A 13,547-nucleotide genomic window follows, 5' to 3' on the forward strand; every position below is an offset into this window, starting at 1 on the left:
AATATAAGGCGATGAACTGTTAACTGTAGGTGTAAACTAGAATCAGAATTTCTTAATGGAACAGTGCACAATTTAATTTTTTTTTATTCTTTATTTATCAACTGTGATTATGCCTCTCTCATTTCCTGTGTCATGACACTGCTAAAAGTAGCGCGTAGTCTCACAGTCATATTAAAAGCCCTCTCTAAAAGGATAGGATTTGTAAACACTTATATAACATGCTAATTTCGTGTTTTTCAACACATTAAAACTCGCTTAATGTGTTTTCCTTCCGTGCAAAGAACGGACACACTAGAACTAATATAATGTGTGACAAACATGTCTCAAAGTGTTTCAGGTGTAGGTACAAAATGCAAATGCTAATTGAAAGCCACAAAGAGAGGAGCAGTCACTTCCATGAGATGACATGTAAGTGCTGCAGCTGCTAATGACTGCTGATCACAGGCGCTGAGATCCCCAGACTGACAGCTCGGCTCGGCTCGGCTCGGGTAATAAGAGGTGAAAACATCAAAAAAAGGATTGTCAGATTGAAATTTGATGCTGATATCTAAAGACAGAGAAACACTTCGTCAGTGGAACTCCATGAGGACAAAACAAAAGAGCAATTTATCTGTCTGGTATCTTTGACACATGTGACATCGACTGTCAGATGTTTTCTTTTGTTACGTTTGCTGATTTAAATGGCTCAAATATAACAACTTTACTTGAGCCATTTAAATGCACAGTTTTGTCCATACAGAACCTGTGTCGCTACATAAATGTCCAGTCAAACGCCCTTTAGCATTTAATGTGATTGGATTTAAATTCAGTGCTTCATACATGTAAAAAAAACAAAAACACATATATAGATATTTTATTAATTACACTATACCACACTTTTCTACCAATTTTCTATTTCTGTCCCAGGGTTATTCAGTCTGGCACAACCGAAGCAGAAGAGCAGAAACATCCTCAATAAGAGGCAGTATAACAATGTTTTTTTCTGTTTTCAATACAAGGACACCTCAAAGTGAAAATGCTGACATCATAATCAGATTCCATTAAACTGGTGGTGAGGGCCATTTTCTTAAGGAGGACTTGGGCGGCTTGAGGTTAACTGTAATGGCTGTTTTTTGCCCTGCCATGGTAAAAAATACATCACATTATTGTTGGATTATTTGGCTGACCGCCGGTGTCAGCCCTACGCACGGGTCTGTATGTGACTGACTGACTGACTGACTGAGTGAGTGACGGTACTTTCAGAGACGTAGAGAGAGAGAGAGTTGCATCGCAATGGCGGATCACGGAGCATATTGGACCTCCACTGACGCGACTCTTTGTTTACATGGCTCTATATACTTTGTCCGGGGAGTAGGCGGGGCTGCTCCTCCGCTGCTCCTCCGCTGTCCTCACCTACGTCCGCGGTGCACACCTGCTTTCAAACACGTTGTCATCGGCCTCATAAGGACAGTCCTTGTAACACATTGCCCACAAAAGCGCACATTGACCTGATGCCAGACACATACTAGGTTTTGACCTAGTCTTATTTTCTTTAGTGATGTCATGATTATTGAGGCAACATATTTATATGCTTATATAGCTTTATAATAAACGGTTAACAAAGCCCTGGAGACAGCTTGCAAACATACTAACTCATCTCAACAGTTAAATATAAATCTGATCTAATATTGTCACTATCGACTAAAGTGTCATTAGCTTTATGATTGATTAGTTTTTTAAATACTGAAAAACACCATCAAGATTTCACAAAGCCATAATAATAATAATTATAATTTATTTGACTAACCAGTCCAAACTCGTTTAATTTAATTAATTAACAGCAATAATGAAAAGCAGTTAATCTTCTAAATTTTAGATACACTTTTCACTTGATACAAGTAGGCGGTTCATTAATTAATGTTCTTGCTCGTGACTAATTATATTTTAACTGAATAATTTATTGTTCCAGCTGTAGTTTTTTATAATTGAGGTTCAATTGATTAAACCATTAAATGCTTTAATGAAGAACCATACAGCGACAAGTTTGCAAATACATTTTAGTGTTTATAGGTCCAAGGGTTGACGAGTAGGCGGCTAGTATTATTTCTGATGTATTTTCACGTTTTTTGTTTCAATACAAAATTTAATAAGATGTGAAGTCAATAGAAAATAAAATTCTCAGACCTTAGGCTAACTCAAATTACAGAGATGGCCTATATGAAAAAATAAAGAAAAACCACACAAGCAGAACAAGACATGATCAGAATTGTTTAAAATAAAATTGTGCAGCACCTAAAAAATAGCAATAAAAATAAAATGTAAGATAAAGTTTAAAGGAAAATATGGAGAGTAATAGAAAAATTGCTTTACTGGTCATAAAACTGCATAAGTTAATTTCATTTGTTATAGTGAAATGTTGCTCTATTTAAAGCTCTTGTGAGGAGTTTTTAGCTGGTTATGAAACAGACTGAAATTAATACTGATGCCTCCTATATGACCTACAAAATCACAGCAGACCATCAGCAACAAGATTGATTATTTCTATTATTTGTTATTTTTATCGCTTGTAACCGCCGCTGGGGGGTAGGTGTCAGACGATGCGGTTAACTTTGCGCTGCCAAATTGGCCTTTTTTCTTTATTATACACGGCAAAGATTCACAGCGACTGATACTTTTGAATGTTCAAAGAAAACAGGAAGAGTTAAAAAACACTTCTTACACTTCGCAAAGAGATAAGAGGTCAACTTTGTCCACAGGGGTTGACGCGGGTGTTAATTTTAGACCCTGTGTCAGATTTTTAACATTAAAGTAATAATCTCATACTTTTTCATTTAAATAAATGTCTTTTAAGTCACTATCCATCACCGAATGAGTTAACACAATGGTGATTGAGACTATGGCTAACTGATGAAGCCTTCATTTGCAGTGTATCGTATTTTTGTGGACTGGGTGTCTGTGGCGACATTTGTGGAAAAATCACAAGCGGCGCCCAGTTAGTGACGTGTTGTCCATCACCCAGCAGTGGTTGGTCTGCCAGAGAGGGTAGGCGGAGCTAAGCGGCTGCTTTTCCGGTCTCAGCAAGCATTGCGAGGAAACGGTAATCTACTATGATTGAACTAACAAAGAAAAGACCGATGACTACAGATACAACTTCAAAAATAAGTGAAAATCCAAAGAAAAATAAACTAATTTGATGCTCAGATGAAGGCAAACAGTCTTAAAAGGAAAGCGAGGAAAATCAAGAGATAGAACTGTTACAAAGGGAGCCATTGGTAGATGTCTGGTTAAATTGGGAAGAGTGCTCTCATAATAACCAATTATCGCCAGTGGGAGGTACTCAAGAGCACAAAAAAAAATCTTAGAGATTGTTACTTTAATCAACAAGGTAGATTGGCAGGTAGGTAGACTGGCAGGTGTGGCCAGTTCAGTTAAATATGTTGGTACAATACCTATAAGCACAAATATTCTGAAATAGTAAATCAGAGAAATCACAGGATACAAAATGTTTTTCTCTCTCTGTATTGTTCAGGATTAATTGCACAGATACTGCCTTGCTACTTAAAAGCACTTGCCTGGAACCACTGAGCCGCACAGAGTTCCCTTAACTACTTTTCCACTGTCTCCTGCTTTGTTCTCATTCACATTCACAGTCGGCTGCTGAGTTTGTTTCAGCAGCAGAAGTTTCACACAGAGAGGGCGAGCAGTCATAATAGTACATAAAATCAATTCCTATCTGTTTCATCCTGTTCTGAGTGTTTTCTGCTCCTGACAGACACCCAAGGTTGGCGTGCGATGGCTTTTTTTCTGTACCTTTCAATATCAATATGGGCAGACAGGCGACCGTTCCTCTTGAGAAGTACGACCCTGGGCACAGAGTGAAAATATATTACATGGGTGCATCATGTTTGTATACTATACCGGAAAGAAGGGTAGCTTTTTTCTGCTTTTAGTGAAATATTAGTGAACATTGGTTCCTAGAGATCCTAACACAGCAGCTCATTATTCCTACACTCCTACAGAGGAGTCAAAGTGTCCTGCCGAAGGTGGTCAGAACATTAAATCCATTATGTTGTCTCTTCTTGCTTATGTTTTCTTTTTCATAAATTCTGTTGTTTTGGAAAACTACTTTGAAGCCAAACTGGCCCTGACTGCGGTATTTCACCTCCAGCTGCTCCATCAGAGCTGCAGAGCTCCGTCAGCCAGCAGGGTTGTATACTGGGCAGCTCCCAGAGTTTTAAATCTGGAGTTGATATGCGCGATCAATATCTGGACCAATCACTGCATATTGTAATGATAGCTGTTAGCTAAGTAGAGCCTGCCAAATCCATTTTCAGTTGTTTTTGGTAACCCCACGTGGCCCATGTACCCCAGCTGCCAAAAAACCCCGACCAGTTTCTAACTCAGAGAATTCCATGTAAAAGCAGCAGCCGATGAAATATCTACACTCACTGTATGCATCACTGAGCAATATGAGCAGTTTGGGTCGAGAACAGTTGCATCTATTTCATTTTAGTGAACAGCTGTTTAAAACACAGAAAAAACCCTAGCCAGTAAGATCTGCAGGTTTCAGCGTTGCAAAGCAGCACCTTTTAAAATGAATAGCACTTTTCCTTAATGTCGTGGTGGAAACACAGCTTTAGTTTTTCACACTAAGTTCTTTTGCCAGGGACTAGGAACCTTTAAAGATACTCAATGTGTTTCTACTGCAGTGCAGGGTCTATGTTACAGGCTAATTTATTACCCCTCAGTGATGTGGTATCTTATAAAGATGCTGAAACTTTAGGAGGGGCTTGCATCACTGAACATTTCTGATTGGCTGAGAACTTGTGTGTGTGTATATATATGTATTGTGTGTGCCCCAAACAAGTGTATTGGTTTGTGTTGGATGAGCTTCCAAGCATCAGTGGAGTTGCAGACAAAAAGCATACAACTAATAGACCAATGATGAAACCCAGGCCCTCTTGACCATTTAGGAGCAACTTACTAAATTATAATGAAGGAAGAACAACTAAAACTCTCCCATGTTTACCATTGTTACAGATCAGCACAAATAATGAAAGTTCCTGCTACTTTATATGGAAACATGAGCCCTTTTTACACTGCCAGTTCAAGGCGGGATTATTACACCTCTGAACGCACAGAGGTGTAATGGTGGGGCGAAGTCGTTCCACCTCTGAGCCAACACTGGAGGTGGTAACAGAGGCGAAACGGCGTCAGTGTAAACTGCAGGGCGGAACAGCATCGTGTGTGTATTTGAAGCATGTGCTGTTTGTTTACACCTCGCGCACGGAACGGATCTTAATACTTCCTCCACCACTGAATATAGGCATAATTTCTAGCAATACTGGGCGGGTTGTATTGAAGCACTTTGAAACAAATGATTGATGTTGGGCTGTATTGAAAACATTAATTGACTGAACTTGATAACTATAAACCACATCACAGAATCACTATTTGACATGTATTAAGACAAAGACAATCATTAACAGCATCAGAGACCAAAGGCCGAACATGACTGAGGCTTCTGGTACGTCCATGTTTTACAGTCAGCCAGTGTTTCCGCTGACCCTGACTGATTTATCTGCCAAAGACAAATTTTACTGCCATTTTCCTCTTGATGCTGTAATTTTGAACCTAGCCCATAACCAAGAGTGTAATTAACATGTCTGGTTTATACTGAGGACCATAAAGATAATGTCAGTCGCTCTCGCTGTATAAAGGGGCTTTCAGATAGGACGCAGTGTCCAGTGAGATTGTTAAAGTTGAATGAAGAAAGGTACAAGAGAGAGGGCAGAAGACGGTAACCCCTCACATTATGTAGGAAAGTTAATGATTCAAACTGCAATAAAAGAGCGATAAAATACGCAAACACATTTTAAAGCTCCAATCCATGATGTTCAGTGTATAGGCCTGCTGTCTGTGGATCATGAATGGCAGTATACAAAACTGATTTTCAGCTGAACTGTGTCTTTAAAATAAATACTAATCGTGTACATCGCTTCCTTTCATATAGAATCCTGTATAACTCAAGCTGCTAGGATCAAAGTCTTTAGACGGGAATATCACCAACTCTGCAGTTCCTCTCAGCTCTACAAGCATTTCAGCTTTTTCATGTATTATTTTAGTTCCATATCCATTTTCAGTTGTTTGTGAAAACCCATTGGGCCCCCCGTACCACAGCTGCCAAAAGAACAGATCAGTTTCTAACTCAGAGAATTCAGTGTAAAAGCAGCAGCCTGTAGTTTCAATGGAATATCCACCTCACTGCATGCACTGCAGAGAGGGTGATATTTCTCTTTCTCTTTGCCAACATAAGAAACACCTACAGTGGTCTGACGGTTTTAACTCTCAAGGTAAATAATGTAAAAAAAAAAATTTAAAAAAGGCTCTTGAAACCCATAAGTACCACCCGACCAGTAGAAATGCAGACAGACAACTGTATCCTTTAGTGAGTTCAGTGACGTTGATTCAATGCAGTGAGTCCTCACAACCCACAGGGGGTGATTTGAGTGGGTCCCTGGGAAATTTAATGGGTCCCCAATACAATGTTTGGTTATTGAGAAATTGAGGTGTTAAACTCGTGTTTGATGTTGGTCTGGTATGATACAGTTGTAATTAACAGATGTATTCATGTATGTTCAAAATGTATTGAAAATTAAAAATAAAATTGCAAATCTTTTGCACGACGTACAACGTCAAATAAAATAGTGTTTCTGTAGCACTAAAATAAATCATAAATAGGAGTGCTGATTTTAACATGAACATAGCATTGTCATCACCCTGACGCAGTCTACAAGTAAACCAGAATAACAACACAAATCTTCTAGTCTGAACATCTACTAAATCAAATTTGATAATTAGTGATCAGAAAAAAAACTGAGTCAATCACTGTGAAACTTTGATCACAAAAATGAAACTAACACAGTGGAAGAAAAAAACAAAATTATTATTATAAAAAATTCAGAAGAGCCTTAATGTAATCAACGATTTTCCTTCAAATAAATGTCCGTTAAGTCTCTATCTATCGCTGAATGAGGTAACATAATGGTGATTGAGCCTATGGCCCACTGATGAAAGCCTTTGCATTTGCAGTATTACAGACTGGGTGTCTGGTGTGACTTTTGTGGAAAAAATCTTAAGTAGCGCCCAGTAAGTGAAACGTTTTCCATCACCCAGCAGTGGTTGGTCTGTCAGAGAGGGTAGGCGGAGCTAAGCAGCTGTTTTTCCGCTCTCTGCAAGTGTTGCGAGCAAATGGTAATCTACTATTGCTGAACAAACAAAGCATCAGAAAATGGCGGCTGCCATTGGAAAATTACTACAGCGCGTCCTCTAGACGTTAAAACATCAGCGACATGAGTGAACACAGCGTGAGCGATGAAAATGCGAGTTTGTAAACCACTATGAAGTTCGTATCCTTAATTATTGAAGTTAAATCCGTGGTGATTGGCTTGTTTTTGTTGTAGCGGCTAGCATGTTGCGAGACTGTACATGTGATCTTGTCTTTGCTGATTCGATGAGCAGAGGGCTGAAACAGCAGCGCTCTGATATGTGCTAGATTAAGAGTGAATACTGTGCTTTCATTAAAAGGGTACCCAGAGGCACGACTAATGCTAATGTTGTGCTGCGGCTAAATCTGTAAAAAGTGCATTTTTGCTTACAAGGTTACCAAAATTATTCAGGGTGTTTTCACACTTGTAGTTTGGTTTATTTGGTGTGACCCTCATTCATTCACCTTTTGACACACATACTCGTGCACTGATAGCCATATCTTCGAAAGCAATTGTCTTACATGACACTTTAACAAGTTGACTGCAGGATTTTTCTGTTTGGTAGACAACCTGCTCTACCTCTAGGCCACAGTCGCCCTTCTGAAGACTCTCAGTTAATGCAGCACTTTAATGCTTATGATGCCAATATTTGTTACTTGGACTCAAAAGGGTGTGAAAGCACTTTAAGACGGTTACGAGATGTCAGCCAGCTTGTTTTTGAAGTGGCCAAAAAATCTGTTGATGCCGGTTTAAGTTTGATATAAGAGACTTCAATTTTTATGGTCATCCTGAACTTCTTTGTCATTTAATATCTACATTATGAAGCTCAGCCCAAGTTCCAGCACAAAAGTTTTGAGGCCTTATTCATTCTTTTATTAAATTATTATCACTCCCCCTCTCCTTTTCTGCTTCTCTAATTAGCCGATCATGAACGACTCCTTCAGTATGAACCAACCCGATTTCTCCATGGCCTTCATCAGCCAATCATCCTGCTGCAGTCGAACTTTACTTCTGTTCTCTCTGCTGCTGTCAGTTGTCATTTCAGTGCAGAGTTGGTGTGAATGAAAAATGTCCACATTACTTTTTCAGTGCCTGTCGGTAGTATGTCCTGTTCCTCCTCTCAGCCTCACCAGCATCTCCCGGACACATCGCTGCAGAAAACACTGACACAGTCCTCCGGCATCGGGCAGGGATGTTAACTTCAGCCTGTCTTCTGCTCTTGATGCTTCACCTGTTGAATGACAGACTGTCTGCGCTCATCTTCAGGGATCCGCATCCTGCTTGTCCACACCACAAGAATGTTTTATTTATTGCAGCCCTTACGCGCTTTCGTGCAAGCTGAAAAAAGTCAAACACTGGCTGATATTTATACAAGAAAAGTAAATGTGATGAGTAGCTGCAGGCTGAAAAGTTTCTGTCACATACAGTGTTTGTGGCAGCTAGAGTAACTTTAATGCTGTTTGAAGAAGCTCTTTGCTCCAGTGCACGCATACATCTCCAGGAGTATTTTGGTGGGAAATCATGGTAAATACAGGGATTTCTATTCCCCTGCTTCTCCTTACTTTTGTTCGTATGGAGGATTTGTCACAGTGTGCACTATAATGCAATGCTTATCTGAGAGCACCTTTAGGATCATAACCCTGCCGGTTGTGTGAATACGCTCCCGTATCGCGGCTTTGACTCCCCCGCTCCGAGAGCGAGGTTTTATCTCTCCACCAATTTCACAAATAATTCAAGAAGTTATACGACAGCAAAGTACACATAAACAAGTTCCCGTCTGTCGCCATCACCCATCTCATTACCTGCAGCATTATTCATCAATACTCCCACCTCGATACCCCTCTCCCTCCCCAGCAGCACACATATACCCCCACAGGGAGGGATGGCAGCCTCTGACAAGCCCCGAGTAAATGGGCACCTCGTCTTTAGTGTGTGTGTGTGCGTGTGTGTGTGTGTGACAAGTGCTGACAGTCCAGGAGCCTGGCCTCGCACAAGGTCAGCATCTGTGAGTTCCATCAGTGTGTACGAGTGTGTGTGACTGTGTGTGAGTGTGTGTGGCTACAAACAATATACCACCTGTGCCCCCCTGCCATGCCCGCACCCAGCAGATGCTCTGAAAGTCATGCTCAGTCTTATACGCACACACACGCTCACAAGCACGCACGCACACACACACACTTAGTCATGAGTACCATGCAGAGTTATCAAAGTCAGCCGAGGTTAGTTGTAGTGTTATGAGTGTGATAAATATGATAAAATATGGACCATAAATTCAGCTCATATGGAGGGAGGACATTCAAGCGCACTGACACACACACACACACAATCTCACACACACACACACACACACACACACACACACACACACAGACAGAGAGAGAGAGAGAGAGAGAGAGAGAGAGAGAGAGAGAGAGAGAGAGAGAGAGAGAGAGAGAGAGAGAGAGAGAGAGAGAGAGAGAGAGAGAGAGAGAGAGAGAGAGAGAGAGAGAGAGAGAGAGAGAGAGAGAGAGAGAGAGAGAGAGAGAGAGAGAGAGAGAGAGAGAGAGAGAGAGAGAGAGAGAGAGAGAGAGAGAGAGAGAGAGAGAGAGAGAGAGAGAGAGAGAGAGAGAGAGAGAGAGAGAGAGATACACACGTCTTGGGACAACTGTGAACCACAATGTTTGATATTCTCACATTTTGAAGGCTGACCTAAAAGCGGACATGATTTAAGGTAAGATAGAACTTTCTCCAAAGGGAGCACGAACGTTGTAGAAAAGAGTACAAATCTATGGAAATATACAGCCAGAAATACCAACAGGTTAATGTTGAGGATGATTCTTGGTGAGAAATAAACTTAAGATAGATCCAAATGGTGGAAGGGGAGCTTATTCTGAGGCAGATTTGTTCAGTGTTTTGACAGATTCACATCTGACCTGGTAAAATGATAAAAAAAAGTTTTGACATAATATCCTGCCACATCAGTATTTAGAACTACAACCTCCCTTTACCACTTCCTTATACACAAATAACCACTTTTCCATCAGCCCAGTATCAAGCCGAAGCATGTTATAGACCTATAAGCCTGTGCTTCAATTTGCTGTGCCAGCAGGGGGCGATAATGACAGGACTTTGATGCAGGAGACTGGAGTCTGTTTGTTTTGTAAAACCTGTAGTTAACTTTTATCTGTGACGGAACTATTTTCACACAAATAATGATTCATACCCATAGACTGTGATGGACGACATGACGGCTCCCTAAAAGTGAAGCCAAAACATTTTGGGCGCCCCCTGCTGACTGGCTGCAGTATAGGTCATAAAGCCCGCCTCCTCCATGTTAACAGGTGGGACATGAGTCAAACTATAAAATCAAAATACACGCCCGATACATTTTTCTCAAACATGGTTTCTGTCATTATAGTTAGTTCTTATCATGCTGATTTACATCCAAGTGTTCATTTTTCTGACAAGTTTATTTTTAATTAGTTACTTGATGCTGTCGAAATGATGATTGACAGCTCTGTTGACAAATTCGGCTCCTGCAGCCAATCAGTTCCGGGTGAGCAGAGCGGAGGACGATCTGCGAGTGGAAACGTAACTAAAACAATCACTACAGTCACTGAAGTTTCCATACCTGTGAACGTTAACCTCAGACCAACACAGAGAAGCTGTTCTGCTGTTAAACACGCCGGTGTGCGGGATCCTTGCCGTTTTTTCGGTAAGTTAAGTGTGTGTTTGGGTACACAGTAAGTGGCTACGGCCGCTTCACTCACTGATCTCTACTGCGCAGTCTCTGGCTCCATATGACGTTGCCATCGCAAGATTGCACCGCCTATCACAGGGGCTATTTTGGCATCAATTTCGTACAATGGGAGCAGATGGAGACGCTTCGTCCATCTATATATACAGTCTTTGTTCATATCTAAGTAGTTTTTTGGTGCCTGAAACCCATCAAACTGCAACTGTCATGACCACTGACAAGTGCCTATTTATAATTGCTAACTTAATCACAGTATCACCATTGACTGTATAAAAAGATGAACAACATGACAGCTCCCTAAATGGCTGCAGTATAGGTCATAAAGCCCGCCTCCTCCATGTTAACAGATGGGACATGAGTCAAACTATAAAATCAAAATACACGCCCAATAAATGTTTCTCAAACATGGTTTCTGTCATTATATTTAGTTATGATGCAGATTTACATCCAAGTGTTCACTTTTCTGTCAAGTATAGTTTTAATTAGTTATTTGATGCTGTCAAAAGGATGATTGACAGCTCTGTTGTCTCCTGCAGTTGATCTGTTCCGGATTAGCAGAGTAGAGGATGAACGGCGAGAGGAGACGTAACTAAAACAATCACTACAGTCATTGAAGTTTTCATATCTGTGAACGTTAACCTCAGACCAACACAAGAAGCTGTTATGATGTTAAACATGCCGGCGTGCGGGATCCTTGCTGGGTTTTTTTTCGGTAATTTAAGTGTGTGTTTTAGTTAGCGGAAGTGGCTATAGTGGCCGCCTTTTGACTTGATAGCGGATGTTTCTGCCACACAACTTATACTAATGATATTCTCTGCAGAATTTGGTTCAGCGATAATACCGCAAATATATTGAGTTAAATGAGGGAACTGACACCTATTAAGATTGTCTCTACTAGGAAATCTCTCCTCGTCACACATTTTCCCTGATACCTTATGGTGTCATCCAGACTGTGGACCATCACAGGCAAAGCACACATCAGTTCAGAGTGATTAAAACTTAAATCAAACGTATTTTAAAAATCTGTAGTTCAGAGTCAATGTGCTGGTTGTAATGTTAACATCAAACCACAATCGTTATAAACATCGTCATGTTTTTCACTTGTAAATGGTTTCAAACAAACTCCAATGAATGTTTTATGCCATTAATGATATTATAATCAAGTTAAAAAGTTTTTGAAAAACAAAAATGTACATTCTAAATGTTGACAAAATATTTCAACCCTCTCTCCCTTTTGAGTTTTTCAAACTACTTTGTTTCCCCGGCAGGTCATGACAAAGCTCCCTCTAATAACAAAAATGAGTTACAAAACATTGATTAGAATTGTATTAACACTTGAATAAAAGCGTCTGGTATGTCAACACCGAATATTTGAATTTTAAACAGGCCTAAAACAGCGAAACTCGACGGGAGGCGATGCTGTGACAGCCACAGCCAGAGGGAGGCTTTATTGTTATTGTCTCCCTTGGTGGTGACTCGCCTGCAATGTTGCATTGCTATTAGAGAGCAACATAAAAATAAAATCAGATTTAATGCACATGTCAGGAGGCAAAGTCTCCAACTGGAGTCAGGTTTGTGACAAGCTTGTGTCATTTACCGTGACTGCATGATTTATTTGTCCTGGCTGGGAGTTCAGGAGGCAAGCTGGGAGGTTTCTAATTCCTTTCTCCATCATTTCTACAGCCATCAGTCAAAGCTGCAGAGAGCAAATGTGAGCGCTCGATAAACGGCCTGTTAATGCTGCCAAGCCACATTTCCACTGTTTGTTATTTCAAGCCTTGTTGGAGATTTACGTTTTGAACTTTCTGTATTCATGTTTTCACCTTTTTAAGAGACTGACAGCTCCGATTTTTCAGTTTATTTCCCTCTCAGTGGTTTGACATGAGGGGTGGTGCCAGAGGTTAGTCAGCAGCTCAGACTGCCAAGAGACCTGTTTGGAATTATGGGAAAGAGACACCTAATTCGCCCTTTCGTCACAGTTTATCCTGTGCAGGATGCAGCGTGTGTTATGCACAACCTGAAATAGTTGTCAATGAGACAGTTCTCCTAAGACCCCTCAGTAATCTGTACAGACTCTACATAATAATGTAGAATCTGTACACGCAGGAATGGACGGGTCTACAAACAAACTAAAATCACATATCAGCAGGTTTTCGGTGTATGCAGGGAAAACAGTCCGTGTGTTGAGCAAAAGCAGGCAGAACGTTATCCGCTGTAATGAGTTATATCACTCTAAAAAAATCAAGGAAAGTCTGTTTAATTTTCAGGTTCATACCGCTTTAGTAAACCAGAGTGAAGCCTCTCTACAGGGAAACTGAGACTCACCACAAACAGATCAACAGGCGCTTCCCCGGGGGATGTAATGAACACAGAAATGACTGCTTTTATTCTGCAGACATATCTGGAGGAGCTAATTTTGCTTTGCTCTTAATCTGCTCTTGGTCGCTTCTCAGTTGCTATTTGGACTGTAAACAATGCAGCGCATGGAAAAGGTTTTGGTTGACCATCGTTCCCATTGGCATACATTGTTGTCAGACAATAGCCGATTGGTTCTGGAAATGACG

This window comes from Semicossyphus pulcher, unplaced genomic scaffold (assembly GCF_022749685.1).
Source record: "Semicossyphus pulcher isolate SPU_LCO1_2020_fin unplaced genomic scaffold, fSemPul1.0.p SCAF_12, whole genome shotgun sequence".
In the NCBI taxonomy this organism is placed as follows: Eukaryota; Metazoa; Chordata; class Actinopteri; order Labriformes; family Labridae; genus Semicossyphus; species Semicossyphus pulcher.